A 13,091-nucleotide genomic window follows, 5' to 3' on the forward strand; every position below is an offset into this window, starting at 1 on the left:
AACATCTGTTTATCTTGGTAGTGCTTGCGAATGATAGTACAATAAGGAAAAAGCATCCGATCTTGGCAGTGGTTGCCAATGATAGTACAATAAGGAAAAGGCGCCGATTCACCCTGTGAACCTCTTATCTTCAGCCAAAGTGTGTGCAAATGTTCAACAACATATGTTCTCACGGTAATCGACTCATGCAGCTTGCCATATCTTTGTGGGTAGTCAACGTCGTGCAAATTATGTGTTATATTTATATAACTTTCAATGCATAATTCTTGGAGAAAATCGAGATGTAAAAAGGTGCTTATAGATATCACCTTTGTCAGAAATATTTGTGGTATCCTCAGCCCATCAGGGCGCAAGTCCTAGACTTGATACCAGGCCTTTCGGTGCCCGCATTTTTCTGCATTTATTCCAAGCCTTTAGGGGATGTGTGTTCAGTTGGAGGAGACGTTATCGTCGAATATGCTGAAGGTGTCGGTGGCGACTTTGTCAATCTCAAGGGTATGTGCCGACTGTCTCTCGAAGGTGCTCATAGGACTGAGTGTATGTGCATATGTATGAGTGTTTGTGTATTGAAAAAGAAAAAATATTTGTGGTTTGTATAAGATGCAAAAGGTGATTAGAGAGATCACTTTTATTACAACAAATATTTGTGGTTTGTATTTATTCCACCTAGTCTACTACCACTATAAAAGGAAGAGAGAGGCAGATCTAGACAATCACATCCATCCATCATCAAAATCTAATGACCCTTAATCATTTTGTGTTTAACACCACCAACCACGCATCAAGCCACCGTTGATCCATCCATCGCTAAGCCCGCCGTTCCAAAAAAAAACTGCCACACCCCACGCCCGCACGCCCCATCCTGCTCCTCCTCCCATCGCGCCGCGCCGCACGCCGCCTCCTGCTCCTCCCGCGCCGCGCCTCATGCCGCCGCCCCGACCATGCACACCGAGCGAGATCTCTCTCTCTCCCTCTCGGCTTCTCCCCTCTCTCTCTCTCTCTCACCTGAACGCGGTTTCTTCTTTCACAACGCGACGCCTCTTGCCCCGACCACGCATCCCACCACTCTGGAACCGCCCCCACTCACGCACAGGCGTGCCTCATCCAGAGGATGCCGCCGGAGGCGGCCGTGCCGACGAGGAGCGTCGGATGTGAGCGGACCTCCACGCCGGGGATGGCTGCTTCCGTGGTAGCGACTCCCCTTATGGTTTCCATGTGCGCCGGCGGCAGGCACACCGCACACCATGGTGCCGATCTGGCCACCCCCTGCATTGCTTCTGCCAGACCTGGCCTCTCTCAACCCCTCATGCATCCGCGTACTCTCGTTGATCCAATTGTGCGTTCCTTCAGCTTGAGCCGTCACCAGGGAGGATGCCATCACTTGCTAGATTTCATCACCGCACGCTTAAGGACGTCTTTCGCCTGGATGCATGGCACATCCATACTGTCGTCATTCCCTTTGAGGATTTGTGCGTGCATTTCCATGTTCACCAAGGAGATTCCATCGCTGGTTATTCCAGCAAGATTTGCGAGTAAAGTTCTCTGCCTCTTATATCTGGGTAGAATGCATTTTTGACGATTTATTTGGTTGGTGTTCAAGAAATTCCAAATATTTCATACTGTGTTTGGAGATTCGTGTCAAAAATTAGTCTGTGGATACTTTCATTTAATGAGCGACTTTGGGGCAATTAGAGGTATAAAAGCTGCAGCTTCCTCGGAATAATTTATTCATTCTGGAAGCACATCAGAATTGCAGGGTTACATTAAGTGCTAATTTTGCATTTCAAGTGCTTTCATATAGCGGTCTACCTTTCATCCATATATTTTTAAGAAAACCAAATTACTATGCACTGACTATATCACTTATTAATCCTTTAAGCACATAGGATTATAGGGGTTATGTACAGAACAGGTGCTACTTTTTATTAAACGCTTTGACATACAACTCTAAGTTGTGCTACTTCCTTTCATCCATGTATTTTAATGTAAGAGTATACAGTGTGTAAAATGAGCACAAAAATAAATGTACAGACTACATACAAGTCTATCTTCATGTAGAGTGTAGAGTGTGTAAAATGAGCACCAATTCATGCTTAATTAATGGAGTGGCAATGGCGCCAGGGTGGAAATACATGTCTCATGTTCAGTTAAGGTGATTTTGTTTCATTTTTATTTCAGCGCGCAAAGAATATAATTTATGCATAGTAGCAACTGTATGTATTTGTCCGTTGACTTTTATGTGGAAAGAGACATGTCTACTTGTATATATAGTTCCATCCCGAATGGTCACATCAGTTCTAGCAAAGCATGTGTGGTCTTATCGGTTCCTGATATGTTCATACCTTTTCCCCAGTGGAAGTGCTACCGTAATGATTCCAAACCAAGATTAGAATTTTTGATACAAGTATTGATATGTTGATGGGAGCATGGGAGCTTGAATTCTGCACCAAATTAAGTGATGATAAAGTTATTGGCATATAAGCTGAAACTCTGTTCACAAAATAGTGCAAATGAAAGCAGTGTTCTCCCTCATTTTGAAATTTGGGCAAATGAATTCTACTATGCCATATAGTGTTTCTTGCATGGAGTTTCAATAAACATAACTTGTCCTACTTGGTCCAGACTATGTGCCCAGACAACAACCTGTTGTGCGGTCATCACTACAAATAAATTCAAGGCTCTGAAGGTGAATTTTCTTGGATCAGATCTTTACAATTTAGCATCCAGAGTTTGGTCGTGTGCTTGGATTATGCAACAAATGGGTTCTTCCATTTGGAACTTGCAATCGAAGGTTAAAAACAATAGGGCGTTTTAACTGCTACTGCTGCCGCATAATTGGCAACTTTGGTTAAACTAATATGTATCATTAGATACAAAATAACTTACTTGTTTTGCCCTGAAATAATACCATATGAAGAACTTTGTAACATGTAGTTGTTTTGTCTACTTTGGCCTATACTTCTCATTGTGTTTTTATATTTCTATTCATACAAATTTAATCATAGGATAGATTAATAGGACATGTTGTGACCATTGTACCGGTGGTTAGAAGAAAAGCTAATCCATAAATAGTATTGACAAATTGACTCTTCTTATTTTTGTGAGTCTGGTTCAGATTGGTTCCATCTGCAAGTTCTTCACAATTTGACTCTTTGATTTTGATCGTTCATCACCTCTTCCATTCTAGATAAAAGAACCTCCGCTGCTCTTGGCTCCATCGCTCTCCATCGGTAAGAACACACAAAATCATTGCACTTGCAAAAGTCACTAGCTTGCACTCTAATGGTGCACAAAGGGCTGTGAGATCGTTCGCCAGATTCTAATGTTAGTCCTTTCTCTGCAGCTGTATTTTTTAGGTATGTCGTTCATCTCTCCAATAATGGTTAGATCGAGATAACGGTTACTGTGAAACAGGAAGGTCCACATGCTTTGATGCAAACCACCCTATCTACCGTGGGATAATTCAGAGTCGCTAACAGCGTAACAAATACAAAAAGACAGATCAAAGTGATTACCCTATAGATAGGAACAACATATTACGGATTTGGTATGCCACAGTTGCAAGTAGAAACTAACCAAATAGTACTAATGAGAGTTTTTTCTTGATTACAAACAAATGTGCCCACATTACTGATAACCATTCTAAATTTAGGCAACATAATTACTACTTTTAGGTGGAAGTCATAGTATAGTTTGTAAAAAGCTACATGCATGGTTAACGTTGTACCATGTGAGGCTGTCTCATTAGGAAATTCTAAAAGAAATAAAAGAGAACACTTAAATTGTATATGTGAGCTGCATATGAAACATTCAGATAGGTCCATAACATCATGCCTCTATAATAAGAGAAAGAAATGTGAACAAAAAGCAGGTTGATGAGTATGAGCAGAAACTGTTTTTTTTCTATTTTGCTGTTGTCAAAAGATATAACATGCATTACTTTTTACCCTCATAATGTAACTAAAAATAGATGTGTGAACTGATTTGACAGAATCTGTAGATATAAAATCACATGAATCAGAAACAAAGGCCCAGTATACAATCTTGTATAGGCTAGCCCAGACTCAAGGGCCGTGACCCTCTACTTCTTCCTCTGCATACAGAAAAGGAATACTGGTCGGTTCAGTCTCTCTCTTTGTACGACATTGATCAAATACATCCATTCTTTCATGTGCGTGGGTGTGCATACATGTTGCTCATTCTCGATATGTCATTGGCATCCAAATTTGACGAACAGTCAGTGTTGCGCCAGACAGTTGCACATGCCAACGTGAATCTGCCCTCTAATCACTTGTACAAACATTCTAAACTCTGTCTAGCCAGGAGCCCAGGACAACGAACAAAGAACTAAGGGAAGAAGTTCCAGAGAGAGGAGCAGGAAGGAGAAGACATAGTCGCTGTGAGGAGGGAAGTTTCCATCCAAATTGATGGCAATTTCTTTTTTGCAGGGAAATTGATGGTAATTAACTGATTTATTTTTCCTTGAATCATCCGGTAAAGCGTCCTCTGATGATGATAGCAAAAAAGAAGCTTTTGTGTGATATTATCTTCCTAGCAGTAATAATCAGTCATGATCAGACATAATAAGATAAATGTATAACCCAGATTTTGATTTTCTTCGTGCATGCACATAATATTTGAAACAGTAATCGCCAGTTGGGATGATTGGTCAATTTTTGAATCAAACACATATTTCTAAACAAATATGCAGGGCTTTGTTGTGGCTTGCATTCATGTGCTGCTGTTCCCAACATGTTTTGGTGACAAGAAGAGGAGTAACCATGAGTCATGATCATCAACTCATCAACTTTTTAGTAGTAATCACTCTTAACCTTGTTTTTTGTTTTGTTTGGTGATTACAGTATAAATTCTTGCAACAGTGCAAACGTGGAGATCTTAGCTGTTTAATCGTAATTGTGTTTGTGATACTATGTATTTCAGGACTACTACTTGAACACGCCCTTCCCAGTTCCAACATTAATCTTTCTATCCATGGTATGCGGAATAGCTTATGAGTTTTCTCTGTAGGTAACCAAACTGAAACATGCTTCTCTCTGAAACTGTCCAAAGGCAACAACATTCTTCTTTACCTTTCACTGATCAAGTAGCAGGAAAGGCATTCTTACTCTTCACTTCGATTTCCTATTTTTGGGAACCAGGTGAATTATCCTCCACATAGGATATTAAGCTAGCACTAGAACTGCACTTTTGTTTTCGCTCTTACTCGCACTATGCATGGAAAATAATTTACCGTTTTGATTATTTGGTGTATACTAAGTAAAATAGGAAGCAGATCGGCCACAAATCTAATCTTATATATAGGATTTTGCACCATGGGGTTTAGCTTCCATCGTCTATTGCTCTATATTTTCCCAAGGCGTATACCTTCTATGTTGTGTGTTTGGGTCATGGGAACACATTATATAGGATGATAAAATCTTTTTTTAGTTGGTTCCATGTTTAGTTATGATCATTATATTCTCAACTGTTTTCTCTTGCACAAAGTACAAACTCGAATTACCTATCTCATGGTGTCCTACTTTATTTTATAGTAAAAAGTAAAACATCCCAGTTGAAAATGGTATGACGTTGTTGTGGTACCAAGTTGGCCAACCTGTAAGATGACAATAGTTATCATGGTAATTGAATTACATACAAATACTATTTTCTTTCTCTAATTATTTTATTTCACATGGTGTACATATTTTCTATATCTCACCCACTGATAGCACATTAACCGTAGTTTTACCGGAAGCATAGTTATTGTTCAGAAATAAATTATTGTAAGGTTTCATGAGCCTCATAGTTGTAGAATTGGAAAGAAAGATGTACTCCCTCCGTTTCTAAATATAAGACATTTAGAAATTTCAATACGGACTACATATGGATGCATATAGACACATTTTAGAGTGTAGTTCACTCATTTTGCTCCGTATGTAGTCTGTATTGAAGTCTCTAAAACGCCTTATATTTAGGAACGGCGAGAGTAATTAGCTGATAACTTGTGACAAGTGTTCTTTTCATAGATCAGATACATTAGTCATGGCTTTGCTATCAAGACAAGTATGCAAAAGTTCCCTAAGCACACTACTGATAATATCAGTGTGTGAATATTAGCTTGCACTGCATATGTTTTTTTTGGCAGGTTAGCAGAGCTCCAAAATAATGACCTCATGCCAATGGATGGCTATGTCTATATACCATCTTTAGTAGTACAAGAGAGTGGTTTTTCTCTTTCGCAATACTTCTACTTGTTATTTAGATTCTTTATGACTCCAGGTTTATATTATTGTCCATTGTAGAAGTTACAAGTTAATATGCAAAGCAGATTGATTTGTTCAGATAGTTTGTGGTTCCTTTTTTCATTCAGACTTTGTTCATGAATCATGGCGACTTCTTTTTTCTTTTCACTTTGTATTGAGACAGTTCGCTGTGTATCTGTGCTACAGGACATTATATATATATATATATATATATATATATATATATATATATATATATATATATATATATATATGTATCAACATGTCAATGCCATTTTTCATTTTTCTGATGCTATATAACATCACACAAAGATTCACAAAGATTTCCCATGTCTGATCCATAGCAAGACCTACAATACACATATACAATCCGTAGCAATGTTTGCGCTATTGTACATAAGAATCCATTCGAAAAATCTAGATATATCAACCATGTGGATGGATTACGATAAATGCCACCATAATTAACTTATAATACTAGTAGAATGCCCGTGCGTTGTCACGGGCTCTTGATATATTTTACCAGAGTTACACGTTGCTTTACATTGTCACATTTTTAACATGTAACACAAACTGAAGTCCATTATTGCAATGTAACAAACTAAGTGATGTTACAACTTAACATCTATTACAAAAATATTAATATCTAGATGATGCGCTTAAGAAATTCTTTCACAATATCAGGAAAGTTTCCTCTAGCTTCATTCCCACGATGATTTAGCAAGTATAATAAAAAATGCTTCCTCAATTCATACCCATCCTGCAGAATAAATAAATGTAGTTAGTATGAAAATTTCATGCTGAAAGTCTTAAAACATGTAACCCACATTACTCACCACGCAAACCGGCTTGACCAATTCTTTACCGTTCCACCAGAGCATAAAATGAAAAACAAAATAGCCAGACACATTCCTGAAAAACTTGAAATTAATAATATAAATAATATAATGATAACAAAAGTAAATAATCTTGTTATGAATTCATTGCCCGTCTATACTCGTTGGAACACCGGCCGGAAATAAATGATGCCATTTAGATATATCGGAATTCCACCCAGGAAGCTTTATTTCGAGTGCTTCTTTGAAATCCCTTGAAAACTTTTTAATTTCAGTGAATGCCTCAAGTTTTTATCCTCTGACGATTGTGATGATTGAATAGGATCCATAATATATAGACGACGTGCCTCTTTGTCGATGACGTACAATATGTATCGGCCGATAGATGCATAGGGAAGATAAATCTACAAGTGGAGCTATTAGAAACAAAAACAAAGCATGATAACAATGGACATAATATTTTATTTACCTTATTGCAAGATGAGATGTCGGTCTCCATCCCAGGCCAGCTATCAAATAATGTTGCCAATGTCTGGATAGTTTCCTTCTCACAAAACTTTTGACCTCGTGTTGACTCTAGCAGCATGGACTAAGTAAAAGAAGACATATTGTTTCAACATTTTGATACTAATGGCACCTAGAATGAAGAGTTACGGTAACTTACACAAAATCGTAGATCCATGTAGTGTATAGGAGGGTCTGTGAACAATACTCCCTCGTCACATGCCAACATAAGCACGGCGGTGTTGAAGCAATCATTGTCCATGGGCTGCTCCATGTTAAGTATGCACTGAAGTTTCTTAAGAGTTAAACTCATGGGATCGGGTGTGGAGCTCCGGACCCATACCTTCCTGTAATTTGGATGGTAAGAAGAACAATAATATACATCCGCACATTAAATATTGATACATGATACTTACTCCAAACACCCAGCATCATTGATCGACATGATGTAGTTGCAGAGGCCGACAAGTATTTCACGTTGGTCCGTGGGAATGATAGTGATTGGGGCAGGACGTTTCTCTTCGTCCACGTCAGAAGGATTATCCAGGATCTCAAGATCAGAATTAGCTAAAGTTTCTTCGTTGATAGGTTGATGGTACATGGGACATCCTCTTAGCTTATTAAGATCTGAATCGAGCAAAATAATTGCCAATTTTTGCCGAAAATGTTTCATATCCTCCTACAAATAAATTATGAAAACAATTTAGAAAATATTTTGATAATTTTTTTTGAGATAATGTATAAAACTGAAATACCTGCGTGAACTGGTCTGACAGTCCATGTGATGACCAGTATTCCATATAGTTTAGCATAAACAATCCACATGATGCGCTATAATATGATAAAATAATGCCTCAGAATGCCACACAAATGAATCTAAAAACAAACCATTATCACAAGTGCTTACCCATCAGTTTGTATTGCCTCATGAATTTGCTCTACAACCATCCATTTTGTAACATTGAGATCAGGCCACTTATGACCTCTGATAAACTCCGGACTATGCTCTGCAAGTTTCAGCCATTTCTCGAGCGCTAGTAACTTATATATACATACATACATACATACATACATACATATATATATATATATATATATATATATATATATATATATATATATATATATATATATATATATATATATATATGTCTAGAGAGATGGCAGGGATAAGTCAAACAAAATAAATGTTAAGATGAGAAAATAAATAGATAGTTACCGTAGTAGCAAGGTCATTGCGTTTGACATTCTCACCAAGTGAGTCCAATACTTGGATCTCTCGTTTTTTGGCGTTGGCAACTGCTAGATACCAATGGTAGCCCGGCATGTTAATCGGGATGAATAACTGGTGTAAATAAGATACAAGTCACAGTCAAAATTAGATATAGTTATTAATAAATCATTAAGCATATGAACTAAATAAAAACAATTCATAATTATATGCATGGATTACGAGACAAAACTAACCATATCTTGTTGTAGATAAGTATTAACATGACGCACAATGCGACGATATTTTGATGGGTCTATGTTTCTTTCCTCGTCTTCTTTTATCTGGCCCGATACAACGTGCTAATAATGTGTACCTTTTCACCCGCCCTGTTTTGTAAATGCTCGTGAGCAAGCATGCAATATATGTAAGCATTTCACCTGCAAACAACCATTAGATTATATATATAAATTATGATATTATATATAATAAATTAATTACAAATTTTGTGCAATTGGTCTTACACCGTCATGTAAGAACATGTCATTTTTTATAAGGCATTCCAAATCGTCAGTAAAAAAAAAGTGGCATCTCCAATGTCAACAAACTGGGTATTCTTAGGGGCAGACTTGATTGTTTCGATGACTGTAATATCTCTAGGGGTACAAACATAGTCTATGAAATTTATAAAAAAAGTGAGCTAGCTTAGTGAACAATAAAATCCAAATTTGTTGAATACAAAAGGCAATATCACCAAAAATTCTTGATAATAATATTTAAAAATACCTTGTGGGATAACATGTAAATTAGCATCCTTTTTTTGGTTTATTATGAGAGATAACCTCATCGACGTGATTATGTTGTGGGTTTTCAACCCCTTGCCGTGATATTGCATCTGAACCCTCAATGGATTCTTTCCGTGCATCTCCAGAGTCCATATCCATGTATATTATATTCTGAAGAAACAAGAATATAAATAGATCATTCATTTTATCACATAGAATATAGATACAAAGTAAGGTTAGCTTTAGGCACCTCTTCTCGCGGTGTTTCAGTGCGATCTGTCATCGTTGCCTCAGTGCGTATGTCGTAACCCATCAATTTATATCTATGATGAAATATATTAAATATTTTTCACGGCATTATAAAACTATATATAATATATAATAGAACTGTAACTGAAACTAAAACAACTGTTTTATCTGATAATAACAAAAGCATTTGGTTATATTATAAAAATATGTTGCTTAAATCATTTCACAAATAGAACAATTCGGGGAAAACAACAAACTATAATGTTCATTTAAGTTAGAAGGCGTTTGAAATCATATAAACTATTTTAAATAAAATGATGGGCTATGGAAAATTGACAAACAAAAACTAAAACAAACAACCCAAAATTAACAAAGTATATTTGTTTTTTATATGATTTTGTTGTGATACCCTTAATATATGTAACAAGCATAAAAATATTTATTTTTTTGAACCATGTTTATATATATACAATTATGTTTAATTACAAATACATAATTACATTGTTTTTGTTTAATATCATTTTGTGAGGTAAAAAAATAATTACAACAAAAATCATCCCAACATTAATAATAAGTATACCATGATGAAATATAAATGATATTCCCTACTTCATCATATTATTATATGTAATATATAATAAATATAAAAATGATTGTAAAACAACTTATTTGTATGCAAAAAAGATAACCTATTTGATATTATTAGAAATATATGTTATTTAAATAAATGTCATACCACATGTTTATATAAACATGTTCACAAGTTTTAAAAAATGTTCATGACATTTGAAAAAGCTTTTTGCTTTTTACATAAATGTTCTTGATTTCCAGAATATGTTTGCATATTTCATAATATTTTATTCAAAATATGAAAGTGTTATTGCTTTTTAAAGAAAACTGATATATATTTTTAATATAAATTAGCTATTTTCAGAATTTGTTCGTCAGATTCGAAAAATGTGTTTGCTTTTTAGAAATTTTTTATGGATTTACCAATAAATGTTCTGACTTTTCAACTGGATTTTCAAAAAAGTTATTGTTTATTGGAATTAGTTATCAAAATTAATACAATGTTCATATTTTAAAAAATTGTTCACGTTTATGAAAATATTCTGGATTTTTAAAAAAGGTTATGATTTTCAAAGTTTGTTCTCAATATTCAAAAAATGTTTGCGTTTGTAAAGAACTGTTCAGGCTTCCAAATTTGTTCGGGTTTTTTTTAAATGGATATCATTTTCCAATAAACTTCAAAGTTTGAAAAACTTTTCGATTTGCCAAATTTGACTAAATTTGACAAAATTATTATTTGTTTTAAATTTTATTCTCAAAATTTAAAACATGATCGTGTTTGAACAAATTGTTCGCTATTTTCATATTTGCTCACTGTTTTAAAAAATATTCTTGTTTCCAATAAGTTATATTGAAATTCAAAGTTTTTTCGGTTAGGTTTTCAAAAGAGAAAAAAAGTGATGAATCAGAAAAGAAAAAAAGCCGGCCCATTCGGGACGAAACCTTTACGTGGCCCAGCCCCCCTTGCGACGACCCACCTCCCGTGGTGCGCCCGAATTTCCACCTCCCCGCGCGTCGGCCCACCTCCCCGCCTCTCCACCTACCCCGCCGCCTCCCTTATCCAGTCACTCGCTCCTCTCCCCTCCACTCGCTCCTCTCCCCTCCACTCACTCCCCCCTCGCCCCACTTCCCATCCGCCGCCGCGACGCCGCGTGCGTCCACGTACGGGCTGGCGGCCGCGCGGCTCCGCCCGGCGAACGCCGCATCAGGCCCTCTCCTACCTTCTCCACTCACCTCTCCTCTCCACTCAGTCGCCACCTATCGCCCTCTCACCTCCCCCCGACGCATCACCGCGCACGTCGCCTTTCCCGCAATGACCAAGACTCCGCCCAGCGACAGATGCGTCTCCGGCGAGCCGTGTGCGGCGGAGGGGACGCACGCAACGAGCTTCATCGCGCATGCGCGGCTGCTGGATCCGGTCGTGGTCGGTCCAGATCCGCGGCCTTGCTGGTTTCCGGCGATTTCAAGGTCGATCCGAAGCGGGGAGGTGGGCCGACGCGCGGGGAGATTTCAAGATTCGTTGCTGCTGCTTCGATCTGCAACGGCAGAAACTACGGTACGCTGGTTCGAACCCATTCCTCATCTACTTCTTCCATTTGTGGATTCCCTTGCCTGATCTCCACCTTGCCTTCTGTTTCGAGGCGGCTCCCTTACGGCATACGCACGGGCCACGGTGGTGCAGCCAGTCGTCTTCATCGCCGGCAAGAAGCACCATGACGAGGTGCAGTCACGGTGGTGCAGCGTGTGGTATTCATCGTCTACCACTCCACCGTCTTCCGCAACCAAACCACCGCCCCCCTTCCCCCACACCCACTTCCGCGGCAAGGTGAAACAAACGGACCCTCCCCCCTCCCCCGTCCCCTCTAATGGCCGGAGGTCCGCGGTTTGCTGTAATTTAGGGCTAGCTACTTGAGCGTGTACTGCTACTACGTTAGCTTTAGGAGAAGAGAGATGGATTTGAGACTATCAATCGATCGAGAAGTGTTTTCAGATTGCTTGCGCATGGTCAACTCTTCTGACGATTACCCAAGCTACTACAAATACTCCCCTGGTAGATACAATCTCGGTCATGCAGTGTAACTACGTAATACCTTCCATTTTCTTGTCTTGGGGACATGCATGTTTTAATCTTGTTTAGTATTTTATTCTATTTTCTTACTATTTTTATAATTTATGATCCTACAGATGCGAACTGGCCAACTTTGCTAAGTATTTAGGACAGTTTAGTTACTTGATCAGACTCTTTATTCTGCATAATTTGGAGGTTTGATTAAAAAAATAGCTCCAAGCTTGAAATCAAATTAAGATACAATTGCATTAAGTCTAACTGAACATAGCAATAGACCCTTACATCTAAGTATTGACAGACATAGCAACAAGGGGGTTTACATGCACTTTTAATGAGGTATGTAGCAAAAGCATCAGCTTAGTGTGAAACATGCATGCGGCTAGCTGCAGTTTAAGTTTTGTACCTCAGTTATTTAGGTGTGGCTAGTTTTCTTGTCGGCTTCTTGCGTCTTATATGGTGAACATACACAATGCTATACGGTCAACATACACAAGGTTATATGGTGCACACACAACAGTAAAGTGTGTGAATTAGTTACATATATGGTTTATTATCTAGAATATGGAATGTTGTCTACTAACAAAAAGAATTAAAAATCTATGTGTG

Source organism: Triticum aestivum, chromosome 3A (genome assembly GCF_018294505.1).
Source record: "Triticum aestivum cultivar Chinese Spring chromosome 3A, IWGSC CS RefSeq v2.1, whole genome shotgun sequence".
NCBI classification, from domain to species: Eukaryota; Viridiplantae; Streptophyta; class Magnoliopsida; order Poales; family Poaceae; genus Triticum; species Triticum aestivum.